The sequence below is a fragment of the Salminus brasiliensis genome, chromosome 20, assembly GCF_030463535.1.
Source record: "Salminus brasiliensis chromosome 20, fSalBra1.hap2, whole genome shotgun sequence".
Lineage (NCBI taxonomy): Eukaryota > Metazoa > Chordata > Actinopteri > Characiformes > Bryconidae > Salminus > Salminus brasiliensis.
This window is the reverse complement of record NC_132897.1, coordinates 21,400,326-21,415,342: the sequence shown is the minus strand read 5'-3', so window position 1 is coordinate 21,415,342 and position 15,017 is coordinate 21,400,326. Positions and strand designations below refer to the sequence as shown.

The window sequence follows — 15,017 nt, the reverse complement described above, 5'->3', positions numbered from 1 at the left end:
GGATCAATGAGACAGATTCCAAAACAAACAGTCGGAGTGGCTCTTTTCTTCTCGTAAGAGGGCTCCATTCACGCGGGCCGTCCTCACTGAGGCCCACCCTGCGGCCTTTTCAGGTGGATCGTCGTTCTCAAGCACTCCAGTCGGAGATGAGCTTTGGGGAAGGTATCTTTTTAATCACTCAGACGTCGTCTACCGCCAGATAATGAGGATTCTGTGATTGTGCCATTTTGGGTTGAGAGAGGGGAAATAAATACTGGAAAGTTGCAATAATGGCTGACCCGAACTTCTTTGTCCTCAACTGAATGAGAGCAGAAAGGACACTTGAAGTACATCAGGAACCCTTACGGCTTGGTTTGGCAGGAGGGTGGTCTTCGTCAGAGGGAGCGTTTGGATTTGATTGACGGTAATATAGAACACATCATTGCTCGGTGAACTGATAAACCTACAGTACATGTGTACATTTATTTGGGGAAGTGGGATTAATTACCACATTAAGGGGGTCAGTTGTGGTGCTTTGATGAAAGCGAAAAATAAGGATTTTCCAGCAGCAATGGGCTGTGTTTAAAAATGGGTTTGGGTTTTGAACAGAGTTGACTGCCCCCTTGTGATCTAAAAGCATGTAGCATGGTCACAAAAGCATCTTCAAGCCCTTCTTCTTCTTTTTTTATTTTATTTTCCAGACCACAGAGAAAAGCAGTTTAGGATTTTGACACAGACATTCCAGCACATACTTAAAAGTCCTACATAAATTAAATTGTAAATAAAATGATTATTTAAACGTGACAGATTGAGCAGTTACCATCTTGAGGACGGCTTTAATAAGTAGTATAAACACAGAAAGAAATAAAATAGCTAAATTGAGAATGAACTTCACCTGTGGACATGCATGTTGCGATGGAGAACTGAAGTTAGACCTGAATTTTACCTGAAATTAAAAATGGCAAATATATATATAATGTCCATCTTCAGTATTGATTCTAGGTGGGAGAAAAAAATGAGCCATCACCACTAGGCCAGTATGTAAAGGTGTTATAAGCACCATCCATAATCAGCGGCGTCTTTGGTCAGTAGCTTACTAGCCTCCTCTGCTTATTTAACCTTCGGTGGCCTTTGATGTGTCCCTCGAGCCTCTCATTTAAGCCGTGGCCAGCAGTCCGAGGGCAGCAAGGGTCAGTAGCCAGTCAATTGGAACCCTCGAGGGACGCTGAGATTCCAGCACTACTGCTAGAGACTGTGTGTGTGTGTATGTGTGTGTGTGAGAGAGAGATCGGGCTAAGAGAAACTGTGCCAAGAATATATGGCTTCCCTCAAAATCAAATTGCATAATATCACAGGATACTTAAGACGACAGGAACGATTCCTCACTCCATGTATTAAAAAAGAAAGGTAGAAATTTTTATTGTTCCAAAAAGATACATCAGCACGAGCAGATCCACAAAATTGAGCCACTTCTCGATCAGTGTCAATGTATTTCGTCTACAAAGGAGGAAAAATCTCTTTATGTCCATTAGAGGGAAAATAAGAAGTCAAGGTGAGAGATACCCCTTGATGGCAATCCCCCCCCCACACACACACCCCCAGTTAGAATAGGGCCTATTATTTGTTAAAGGGAAATGCCCATTAGCTATGAAAAGCCGCCATCATTTATCTTGCACAATACGCGGCTGTAAATTATGGCATTATCTCAGGAGAGAGAGAGAGCGGGAGAGGGAGAGCGGGAGAGAGAATATTAGAATTAGAAAGAGCTCAGGATGTATTCCTCGTGCATACATTACTGCCACAATGTGTGTCTAACTAGAAGAAATAAACCCTTAGTCACTGCTCCTTGAAAGAGCTGCTTCAGTTCCCACACTTACTCTGCCTTCATTATTGTGTCCATACGGTGTAGCTCTAATAGATAGACAGATAGACAGACAGATAGACGGTCAGTGGACAGGGTGCTGGTCGCTGTCTGACATCACTGGATCTCTTTTTTTTTTTTTTTCACTTTTTGACTTGTCAATGTCATTGTCAATCTGGCAGTTATAGAAATGCCCCAAACTGACCTGGTATAAAATCTTTTTTACATTGACTTCCATTGAAATACTACTCCTGTAAACTTGACACTACGGATATAAGAGGTTTTTACACGGCAGCACATTTTAGCCTGTGCAATAAGTCATAAAACAATTGCAATACATTTTAAGATTAGTATTTTAATGAGTGAAGACGAACATGATCCAACAACCCTAAAGAAACAGGCTGAATAAAAAATAATGCAGGCCCATCTTCAACCACACCACATCTGGGGCCAGAGCGCATGGCTGCAACCCTGCAGCTCTCTATATAAATGTCCATATAAGGAACTGACCAGCCAAAAGAACTAGAACAGCGTGAACGATGGAGACACCGTCTAAACGTGTCCACTTAGTGTTCCTTGTATGTTTGGTTTGGTTGGAGTCAAAATAATTGCCATATTGGTTCATTTTGTGTGGCCAAAATCAGACGAACTGCTTCAGGAAAACATGATCAGCATCTGACAGACCTTTAATCCACCTTTAATGGGTATGTTGTTGGGGTACTGGGCTAAAATGTCATCATTTTACTCTTTTTACACCTTACAGAAATAAACGCCATGTCTTTCAGTAATACTAATCCAGATCCAGGTGCCGTCAGCCATGTACGCCCACAATACAATCCCCATATAGGGAATTCTCTGATAATAAGCAGTAAATAAAGAGGCAGAGAGACTCCCTAACTCCCTCACTACTTCTGCCCTTGGCCGTGACCCCAAACTCTTTGCCATTGTAGGCACACAGGCAGACAGGCTCTAACTCTCTCCCTCTTATACATCCAGGGTTTGTTTGCCTCCGCCGCTCCGCCATGACGGCCTCCTCGTTGCCGCTGGAGACTGTTGCCAGGCGCCGTACAACTCCCAGCATGCCACAGCAGCCTCGAACCCGTAAGTCAGCGCTGGAGGTGAAAGGCGCGGCGTGGCCTCCGTGCTCCGTCCTGGAGTGAGAGAGAAAAGGCAAAACGAGAGAGAGGGATGGACGGCAGTGTTTTCATGCTAGCATGTCCCTCTGTGAGGGGTTCTGTCTACGCGAAGGTAAAGAAAAGACGAGCACACGCTTTGTGCCCGAGCGCCCTCCTCATTTCACTAAAGCGAGGCCATTTAGCCACGCCGTGTCATTGTTACCTAGCAACAGTTTAATTAAAATGGCATCAGCGACCAGGGAGCCGTTTCTCTGAGAGGAGCGGGGTCTATCTTTCACATTTTTCACCCTCTTTTTTTTTTTTTTTTTGAAGGCAGTCAAAAAAGAAAAAAAAATACAAAAACTAAAAACCCAACAGCGTATTTATGTTGCAGCACATTTTCCTCTTTTCTTTTCTCTCCTGTTTGTCATATTCTTAACGGCTGTGATCCTGACATAAGCGAGCCTGTCCTACTTTCATCCGAGCAAAACGAGTGAAAAACCACTGGAGGAGAAGGGTGTTAAAGTGACAAATTAAAAGTCTTCTTTATGCAGTAAATGCTTAGAAAAACAAGACATTGTGTGTAATTAAAATAAATGAAAAAAAAAAAAATTCTGTGTTTTCACAGAACATGTTGATATGAAAAAAAACCCACCTACAACCTATAAGACTAATTATTTTACTGAAATATTTTATTTTTCGTCATTAGGGATGAAGAATGTAACTGGGTGGGATATGATAGTGACAAATTAACATCTACTTGTATCTGCATGTGAAACACTAACAACAGTACCAACCATCAATGACAGGCTCTCTAACCTCTAACAGACCTAGAGCAGTGCTGCCGTTCCCGATAACGAACGATAACTATGCATTCATTTATTAAATTAGCTAAAGAGAAAATGTGTACAGGTGAATAGAAAGATGTATAAATACATACCATGTATGAGGACTAAAAACCCCTTTGCCGTTTGTGATACCGATATCACAGACAGTTGCAATATGCAAATAAGCTTTCTAATAATTGACCACATTGAGTGCTGTGAGCATCCTGACCAGACTCATTTAAGAGAAGTGTTCGTGTGGGTGTTCTGATGAATCAGGGAATTCACGTGATCCAAAATTGATCACAATAAGGCAGATTAATATTTAGTCATATTGACAGCTAAATAATGTATTAATAATACATAGTACAGTAGGGAATAGTAATGTCATGTGACCAATAGCTAGATAGATGAAAATGTATTTTTGCAGCAGGTATTTTAAAGTGTGAACTGACCTCAAATCATTACTTAATCTGTATTAATTTATTGATCCATTTTCCTTTTATTTTTTCAGAAAAATAAATCAAGTTTTGGTGTAAGGCAGAGGGCCAGGGTGGAGCACTTTAAAGTTTGAAATAAAAAAAAATGTAAAATTAATTTCATTTCATAATTGCAAGATCTCCACTTTAAAAGTTACTCAGTGAGTGTCACTTTCAACAAATTGACGTGAGAATACATACTGCCATGGGCTGCTCCATGTCCTAAAAAGGTGATGAAGAAGAATTTTAGATCAGGCCGAGGGAACGACAGAACCTAATTTTAACTGTTTCTCCAGAGACGTCTTCTTTCGGTGCTGCAAATGAGTCGTTACTTTCTATTTGCTTTCTGTCAATTTAAGGCTCAGGGAAAAAAAACAAAACACACACACACACACACAGTGTGGTTTTAGGACTAATGTGGCATAAAACAGACGGGAAGCGGGGTGCTGGATGAAAGCAGGTCCACCTGACAAACAAAGGCAGTTTTTTTTTTTGTTAAATGGGGGGTGTGTGTAAAATATGAGCTCTAGCAGAGTGCAGATTGTGTTTCTTAAATTAGTCTCCAGCTTCAAATGATCATTTTCATATATCCCACATCCAGGGTAGACAGTCCAAGCCGCAGAGCATTTAACCCACTTTAGATCAGAGCTATTTCATGAGGACATTTTTAAAAGCCTTCTTTCCTAAATGAACCGCTTGAAAGTCTCAGATTTCCTTTACTGGACTGTCTCAGGAATTTGGGGCGACAGTTAGAGACTTGTGATTGACAATAATCAGTCACAGACACATTTGTCTAATCTGCATTTACCAGGCTAGGTGGAGACTGGCGAGCGTATAGGGATCAGTCGCTGTCGCACCCTGTCTGTTCCTGCAGACACACTCCTCGGCTCTCACAAAGACCACAATGATCGCGGGCCGTCCTGCCCGGCCGCGGCAGACAATAGGCAGGGCCCGGGGCCATATGCTGGGCCTCTTGACGCAGGTTGGTCTGCAGGACTGTCTGTGGGAAAAGGGGGTCCATGGGCTGAGCCAGACAAGGAAGGTCGCAAGGGTCTACTAGAAGCAGACTCTAGAGAAATGCCGCTGTCCGGCTCCTTTTACAGAACTGCCCACTTTCAAAACTGCCCACAAAAGAGGATGAAGCTGGATGAACCCTGAAAAATATGGAGGATCACGGTTTTCTTTACTTTGTTTGATTTTTGAAATCTAAATAAACTGCTTAAATGAGTTCGGTACTACAAATTAGACTGGGGCATCACCATGGCAACCAAGCTCCGAACCTTCGCTTGTCATTGGTCCTAGCAATTTAGAACTGACAATGAAATAAACGGCCTATTAACCAACCTTTGTGTGAAAATACACTCCCCAAAACAGGCAGCAGCTCAATGCTCAAAATAAACGCTGGGGGAAAAAAAAAGTAAAGCGACCAAAATATGTGCCGTGGATTTCTATATGCAGCGGAGGCCTTCCTCACACCCTTCCCCCCACACCACACAAACACGGCCATTTCTCTCCCTCATTACTATGCATATAACCCTCTCGTGGTAGCTCACATTAATTAGCGTGTAGATAACTAGCGGCACCCCCCCATTCAGTCTCGGACTCTTACATTAGCATGACAGTGGCTCGCACTCGTGCTCCTCCATGCCATCCCAGGGCCCCTGGTTTAAAAGAGGACCCCTTAGACGCAAATCTTCCGGCTCCTTTTGTCCCTGGCCTCGTACGGCCCGGCTCTCACATGCTAGCAGGACCTGCTAACCACTAAAAGCGTGTTACATGTTCCCACGGTCCTATTTCTCTACTCACCTCACTCCAACTTTATTTGAGCTAGCATGCCTTGTGTAAATGTTGCACTCACCCGGCCCTCAAGGCCTCCGGCTGTTACATGGCTATTGATAATAGCAAAAAAAAAAAAAAATTAAAAGGAAAAATAGGTCAGCGCTTGCGTCAGTCATGCTAGCTTTCCTTTTGAGGTCCACAAAATGGTCTCACCACACTGATCCACTCTCTTCAAGAGCTTTATATATACACCTCAAATCATGTCTCTCACCACCCTCCTTCTCTCTTTCGGCAGGATTCGGACCTCTGTACCCGATTGCAATCCTGCTATACTGGCTCAGTCCGACAGGGCCTCGCTCAGATTTCAAGGTAAAGCCTCTCATTAGCTCTGGCCCTTGAAAGACGCCCGGTCCATCTCATATTCACTTACGAATTCCCTTTGAATAGTAGTGTGCGAGTCAGAGAAGCGAGAGTGGATCCTTTACTACCTGAGAGGAAAGGAGGGGAAAGGCCTGCTCAGGCCTCAGTAATTTCTTCCTCATTACAGCCTTGAGCCACCAACACATCCAAGTGCCATTTCAGCCTGGGTTGAGGATGAAAAAGCTGCTTTCTGGACATTAAAAAGCAGAGACGGGTCTCAGGTTCGAGTTCAGTTGTAATGCAGATATGGAAGAGGCTTGGTTCTGCATTATTAGCAGCACATTTTTACTGCATTAATATTATTAGGCATATAAGGATGTGCTATATGGTATCTTACAATCTATATAATGATTGTGATAGCCAAAATATCTATCATAGCAAGAAAGACTGTTATACCAGTGACAATAATGCCTAGTAGACGTCAGTCACATTTTAAGGACTATTATTTTGACAAATGAACAGTACTACAGTAGCATTTTTACAGTTCCTGCCTTCCAGTCTAAACTAGAAAACTAATGTATTTGTCCTAAAGGTCAAAAAAATTGCTGTTAAATGTCAGTTAAAAAAAAACAAACATTATACTTACTTTAAGACCACAATCCATATTTTAGTGACCACTATTAATAAAGCAAGTGTACATCAAATGTATTTTTAATCATGATTTCTATAAATCAAAGTATGATACCATTCAATAAATTACATAAAAAAAATTAACAGACATGGTAGACATGGAAGACATGAAAGTAATCAGTGATAGCTTTTGTAGTTATTATAAAATTATAAATAATTCACACAGAAATTTGTCCATTTCTAAATTAAAAAAAAAAATCCATAAAATAGTGCTTAAACAGATTTACCACAGTATGTTTTTATTACTCTGTAATACTCTGTGTTGCAGTCTTGACTGATGACACAACTGAAAAAGGTACTAAAAGCCAACATCAGGGCCTAAACTATGGACTGTAGACTGTAGAAGCTCTGTAGACTCAATGTATAATTAATGACTAATACAAGTTTAAATAAAAGGCAACTATTTATGGATCATTTGCTAATGTGTAAAATAAATATCTTTAAAATGTAATAAATTATTTTATTATGCAGTGAGACGTCAATTTATTTATTTAATATTATTTTATACTGTTGTGTCATGCATAAACCTTGTGTCTCAGTTTTTGGCATTTATTAGTCGTTGACAATATGAATCTGGCAGTTCTTTACATTGTGTCAATTTCATGATGAATGGACCAATAGGAATGCTCCAGAATAAAACTTCCATTGAAAACTAAGCTCTTATGCATGACTGACAATATGTATATCAAAATTGTGCTTATGCAACAATTGTTCATTTAACAAAATAATGGTAACCATTTGTATTTTCCTAGGAGTCATCAAAAATCTGACCTGGAGCATACTGGACCACTAGATAAAGGATTTTGTCTTGGCTCATATATTTTGAAACACAAACAGCACAACAATCTATAACTAGCTGACTATAACCCAACAGGATGAAATGCTGTACATTGTAGTTCCTCTGAATTTCACCCCAACACCCTACTAAGTGTAGTTAATTATTTTTTTGTTGTTGTTGGACTTGGACCCTTTTCCAGTCTGTAACTGAGCCTAAGCAGGCAGATGCCAAGGCACTAGAGGAGAACACTTGGCTTTCAGAGGTGCTGATACAGTTGTTTGTTCCTCTTTCTAATGATCCATCTCTCCGAGAAAGCCAAGAGAGAGGCCTCTTCTAATGAGGACTCGCTCAGAGCAAAGGCCGGCAAGGCCTGACAAGGCTGGGGTGGGGATGTGGCAAAGCTGATTCAGAACGCTATAGAGAAGAAAAGCTCTTCTTCACGTTCAAAGCTGCTTATTAACTCTTCTTGGCGTATGTTCAAATGGAGAGGATGGAAAAGTTATAGGTTTTTATTTAGGTTCTAAGGCGTGATGGGCACAACTCAAAGTCAAATGAACACCTTTTTGCAGCAACATTACAGCTGTGGGGTCATAGTATCTCCAGCATTTCTGCCAGGGGAAATATTTGGAAAGTATTGAGGAAATATGAAAGTCTGGATATGGGCAGATGTGGCACTAAAATAACAAACCCATTTCATGGCAGTGGTGGCTCAGCGGTTAGAGCACCGGGCTATTGCAAGATACCCGGGCTCTGCAAGATACGCCTTCACCCTCTCTGTTTCCCGGGCGCAGCAGCAATGGCTGCCCACCGCTTTGGGCATGTGCGCTTACTGTCACTGTGTATGTGTGTGTGTGTGTGTGTGTGTGTGTGTGTGTGTTCATAGCACGCACGGATGGATTAAAGGCAGAAGCCAAAATCCATCTATGTCCAACACAAATGGCAAATGTGGTTGTCTTTTCTAACTGCACAGTAGCAAAATCAGCTTGTTCAGAGAGAGTGACCCTTCTTAGGAACATGGTCATCCACATCCTGTATCCACACAAATGAAATATGTGGTAAATAAAATACAAGGAAAAAGCTGGATATGGGACATTTGGCTTGTTTTATATTTGCAAAATAAATGAAGCCACTTTCAGCTACCGTTGTAGGAGAGTTAGACTCAAATACAATTAGAAAGTTAGAGAGCTAGTGTGGTAACACCCAAATTACAGAGACAAGAAAGGTGGGGGCAAAATACACATTTCCTCTCAGATGAGAAACAAAGATACATGAAAAAATTAAGCAACAGCAACTACACAATGTTGCACGACTTCTAGAGGGGTATGTCTTAACTAACCAGTCATCTCTTTATAATGACTAACATCAATCAGTTTTCAACTTAAACCGGTAAACTTTTTGGAGGTTCAGAGTAGCTTAACTCCCCAAATGGCCTAAATTTAAATCCTGTGCCAAGAGAGCACAATTGCTCATGCTTTCTCCAGGTGGGTAGATGGCTCCCTCTTGCTTCTCGTCATACGGGTGGATTAATTGGCAGTACCAAAGTCAAAGAAAAGGGGGAATTAAAAAAAAAAACTATAATAATAATAATAGTAATAATAATAATAATAATAATAATACATAAAAAGAAGAAGGAAAGTTTTGCTATTAAAGATTAAAAGGCAGAGAGGTAGACAGGCTAATCACTCCAGGTGCAGGTCAATTACACTGACTTACATTTGTAATCCCATTACTGATTTCTATAAAGACTATCAAGAATGCAAGGACAGAAACCAGGCTCTATTTTTGAGGAATAATAATAACAATAACCATCCATGAGAACCCAGTCATTCCATGGCACTGCTCCAAAGCACTGTTTTTTGGCTCCATCTGGCACCTTGAGGTTTGGGGCTATAGACCTCGAACCAGTCAAGAACCTTCCTGTTCAAGAGAGACATGGTATGCAAAAAGCAGGCCGTCATTGGCCCCTGTGACAATTAACGACACACGCCACTTGTGGACACTGCAGGTTGGACCTACAAAGGCTGGACATCAAAGCCTGAAAGTTGTAAACTCCCTCCCAAGCAACCCACTCCTGCACTTCTTCCCGAACAGAACTGCCGAAAGAACATCTTTTGGGAACCCTCTATGGATTCCATATATTATTGAAGTAGGAGGTTGCTGGTCTCATCCCGGCTGCAGTTAGACGTTAAATGAAACGTCTCCCAGCCCTCAGCAGGCACCGGAGTGAGGAAGGGGAGTTCAAACGGGCGAGTCGTGTTGGGACTGGGCAAATCAAAGGCAGAGAGGATGGAGTACCGAGAAACACACGCACACACACACACACTTGCCTCGCAGCACTCCACAGGGGCTAAAGCACTCTGGCCAGCCTCGGGCGGTGTGTGAGAGCGCGAGAGGTGCGTGCAGGATTAGCTCCGCCATAGAGATGCATGTGTGGCCTCTTTCACGCAGCCACTCGTGCGTGATTGACTCAGACAGAGTCTTGGGGAGAAAAGATGAGCACACACACTACAAAGATGCCTCTCATGTGGGAAAAGTACGTGGACACTGACAGCAATACACACAGTCATTCCAAAGACAAGCAGATGAATCATTCATATACAGTTCTGCTGTTTCTGTTCTGTGCTTAGATACCGACACTCTTACAAAGGAAGGTTCCTAAATGGTTCCTGGTGTAGGAACACAACGATCTGCGAAAAAACTTTAATTAGTGTAGAACCTGAACATTATTGAGAGGATTTCAAGAACCTTCTGTGGCAGCTTTATATTTTAGAGGGTACAGACGGATTCAGTTATGTTGGCATATTGTGTGTTTTAATATTTGAATATTTGATATTTGAAAATTAATGAGCATAATTGCATCTAGCTTAGAGTTTAATCATAGTTTTTTCTCTGTGTTGAACAGTGGAGATTCAGCTATTATGGGTATCAGGTATTATAGGACAATATAAGACTGCAACTAAAATAGGGGTGGACTGCTATTGTGGACATCAAGCAATATGGGACAGTGAGTAAGGTAAAGGACCAAGTCGGAACGGACAACATGTTAAGACAAAGGACAGTCTATTAAGGACAGAATGGTTGGTTCATGAAGGACAGTGTGTTAGTTCATAAAGGACAAAGTGTTAGTCTATTAAGGATAGTATGGCTAGATCATAATGGGCAGTGTGTAAGGTCATAAGGTACAGTATGTTAAGTCATTAAGTTTGTTAGTCCATTAAGGACAGTGTGTTAAGTAATGTGGGACAGCATTTAAGGTCATAAAGGACAGTGTGTACAGTAGGTAATGTGCATCAGTGTGGTAGCTAGGTGCTGTGGGACAGTGTATATGGTAGGTAATATGGATACAGTGTCTTAGGCCATAAAAGACAGTGTATTAACTAGGTAATTAGGTGATCCTAGGTGATCCTAGGGACCCTGTGCTTGTGACCCTATGTTAGGTCACAAAGGACAGTGTGTTAGGACGTATAGGACTGTGTGGTTGTAAATATAGAACAAGTATATCATAAAGCCATGAATGATAAAGCATTTTTTTTATAGTAAATGCACATCTATAGCTTTTTAAACTAGGTAAGTGAATATTGTATGTACAGTATTTGATTTTGCTCATTTATCAAATAAATACAAGCATAAGCATCAAATGAAAGAACAAACGCTTCCCAAATTGTCCCATTTCCTATTCTTTGAGGCAAGATAATCTGACACACCTTTGATTTGCAGATAACACAGGTTTATTGCAACATTTCAAAGAGACAAGCTGTAAAACCCAACTGAACACAAAAATGCTGGCTGTAACCAGCGTGAAGTAGCGTGGATTGAAATACCCTGATTTATCTTTTTTTTTTTTTGCCACCTTTAATTAATTTCAAAATGTACACTCCTCTACAATTCCCTCACTTTCTTTTCCAAATACACACACACACAAACACATGTGCACACACTCGGTCACAAACACACACATACACATAAATACTGTGGCCCCCCACTGGGTGCCTAAGGAGATGAAAGCCAGTGCAGCTGCAGCCACCCTGGTGCGGTGCCGTGCTCTCAGGAGGAGCTCTCAGCATGACACAAAGCAATGGCGCAATCCACATACACACATACACACACGCACACATACACTCTTGCACATGAACACATGCCATAAAATTGCCATATACCTTTGGTTATATAAAGATGCAGCTCAGATGCATTGAAAAATTAGTGAACTTGTTCATGTTGACCGATGTGTTGTCTAGTGTGGACGGTCATTAGACATTAAGAGTCCATGGATTTATCATTTATTAGGACAAAATCCAGTGATAAAGCACAGATAACCTGTCTTATGTCCATTGTCTCTTGTAAATGTTATAAAAGAAAATCATATTTAGGAACGAAATGCTATTTCAAACAAAAACCAAAACACACACGGTCAGTTCCTATGGGAATTCACTGTTGAGAGTTCATGTGAACTTTATATATTTTTTAATTTCTGACAATATCCACTTTGACATAGTTTTTCTTTACTGTATATGTCAGAATGTCATGATGAATGGACCAATAGAAATGCTCCAAAATGACCTGGAATAAAATAGTTTTACACTGACTTTCACTAAAAGCTAAATTATATTATTATTATTATTATTATTATTATTACTAATACTATTACTTTTTTTTACTGATAAAACATAACATTAGCATCACTGACAAGTGAAGTGAAACTATTGCTTATCTTCATCTACAATAGCATCTGTCACTTTGACAAGGGCCAAACTTTGGTAAGACAAGGGGCAAAAAAGACAAACTGATGGCGACTGGGTCAGAACATTTCCAAAACATGTTGGGTGTTCTCTGCCTACTAACAGCGGTCCAAGAAAGAACAACCTGTGAATTGGCGACAGGGCAATAAGCACCCAAGGCTCAATACAACTGATACAATCAATGGAGGCCCCACCTCACAACTTACAGGACTTAAAGGATCTGCTGCTAACCTCTTGGTGCCAGAATGCCCACAGAAGTCTTGAATGCTCAGATCTTTTGTGGAACTACAACAGGTGGGACCACCTCAATATTAGGCATGTGGTTCTAATGTTATGGCTGATCAGTGTATTAAATATTTCATATATTTCATATTACATATATGAACTGCATGTTCTTGCCAAAAATATTCAGGTTGCAAAGACCTCTGACGACCCTTGACGACATCATATTGACCATAATGTACCGTAATACCTACTGTAAGTCAGCAGATATGAATTTTTCTCTTTTGTGTAGGTGAATGTCAGCTTTATGCTAACAACCTCATCTAAAATGTCAATGAATACAGCCTGCCTCCATCTCCAAGTCACTGAGCCTGGATTAGCTTTAGGCTTGTCTTATTTCTCCTGTCGTCTTATTGGCCAGAAAGAGCGCTGGACCAATCGCAGCGGAAGCTTTGTTTGAAGAGCGCTGGGATGCCCTTCAGTGCTTTGGCCCCATTCATCTCACCAAATAATCCCTTTAAGAATTTAACTGGCGAGGAGAACGGGGGGCGAAACCGGGCCCGTAATAGTGCGGAGAACCTTGGACGTCTGTATGAATATTTACCCTGTCATCATGGCTAGAGGACGCAGATAAATCTTTCTGCTATGGCTGTTCAGGCTTCAGGGTGAAGGGGGGTGGGGGGGCCACTGAGTGGATTGGTTAGAGAGGTAGAAAACGAGAAGCTGCTGGATGAAGACAGGTACTGAATACTTCATACTGTACAAGCAATCAGATTACAGTCAATGATATGAGCTACACTCACTGTGAATAGGTTCTAGGTGTAGAGAACATACAGATCACAAGCTCCAACTGACAGCTGATTAATTAAAGTTGCATGCTGGGCCTAATCTAATACCCTACTGTACACCTTTTTTTAAATGAAGCTAAAAACAGCGAAGAGACCTTCATATTGTATGATGTAGCTTCATAGCTTCGCCATTGTAGGCATCACACATATTAAAAACTAAGCTAGTTTGCCCATGATGTAGGCAACCATGTAACTGGAATGGCCTTCTTGAGTGCTTCTCATTCTGAAGGCATTACAACTCTATCTGATTTTAATGGGCAAAGTATTAAGTATTGTTTCTCTTACACAACATATTTAGGGAGGGGTGGGGGACCTAGGGCATTTCATCAACAAGCATTAAAACCTACAATTTTTCAAGCTTTGTCCAATAGATGTGCTCTGAAATTGTTCAAAGTATTCAAATAATCGGAGTCTTGCTTCTAGATTTAGCGCAGTATGAACGTTAGTGCCTTCTTACTATTGGTTCCTCGCTGAACAGATCACCAACAACGGTGCCATCCTCTGCTGACATCACCACTGCAGTGACCTCATCTCAATTCCAGCGCATCTTGGCAGTTATTCTTCTTTTCTCTACACAGTGTTTCTGTCTCTCCCTCACACACACACACACACACACACACACACACACACACATATATAGAGAAAGCCCTCCCCCCACCCCCGGAGTGCTCAGCCCCTGTACTCCAGAGGCCTTTAGGAGGGCAGCAAGCCGGAAAATGACCACATGCCGTCCTGGTCAACTCTGCCACTCCCAGTTCAGCCTGGTTCTCAGGGAGCTATTGAGGGGCTTTGCCGTCTCCAAGCCAAAGTCTACCCTGGCTGGGGTCAAACCCGAATGGAGACCCCCTGCATAGGACAATAGGGCCTGGGAACGTGGGAAAAACACATCAGACGGCTGCCTGTCACGAAGACGAGGCAGGTCAGTGGCCTTTGAAAGCTGTCCCGTGGGAGCACTTTATGTCAATAGAGGATGGCCAAACAAAAAAAGGGCCCTTAGTTAAACATATTCATATCCCGTCATGGAGCAATGCCATTAGTGCTAAAATCCACAGCTTGTGGAAACTCCACCTTGCCTGGTTTCATTTCATTTCATGTTCTTGTTCGGAGGTTGTTAAGAGAGTTTGCTGAATTTAACGCATCAGTAATATATATTATAACAAGCCTAGAAATCACCGTAACTGAGTCAATTATCCTTGAAATTTAAAGGTAAATCTCCTGCTGTGGATTTCAGCATCCTCGTCATTATTATTTTCTGCCCATTAGCCAGTGAAAGCGACTGAGAATCTTGCATTTTTATTGATTATTATCTCTCCTTTACAAGCCCTGGTCATTTAACCCCTGACCTA

The 15,017-nt window shown here is 41.4% G+C and overlaps 1 long non-coding RNA gene across 1 annotated transcript in view; it reads right to left on the bottom strand.

Moving 5' to 3' along the window:
• Positions 1–2,175: 2,175 nt before the first annotated feature.
• Positions 2,176–15,017, bottom strand: part of LOC140541976 (uncharacterized) — a 40,073-nt gene continuing 27,231 nt past the window's right edge. The window contains exon 2 of the long non-coding RNA XR_011977969.1: positions 2,176–2,991. This is a non-coding gene — a long non-coding RNA (uncharacterized lncRNA). The remainder of the gene's footprint in view (positions 2,992–15,017) is intronic.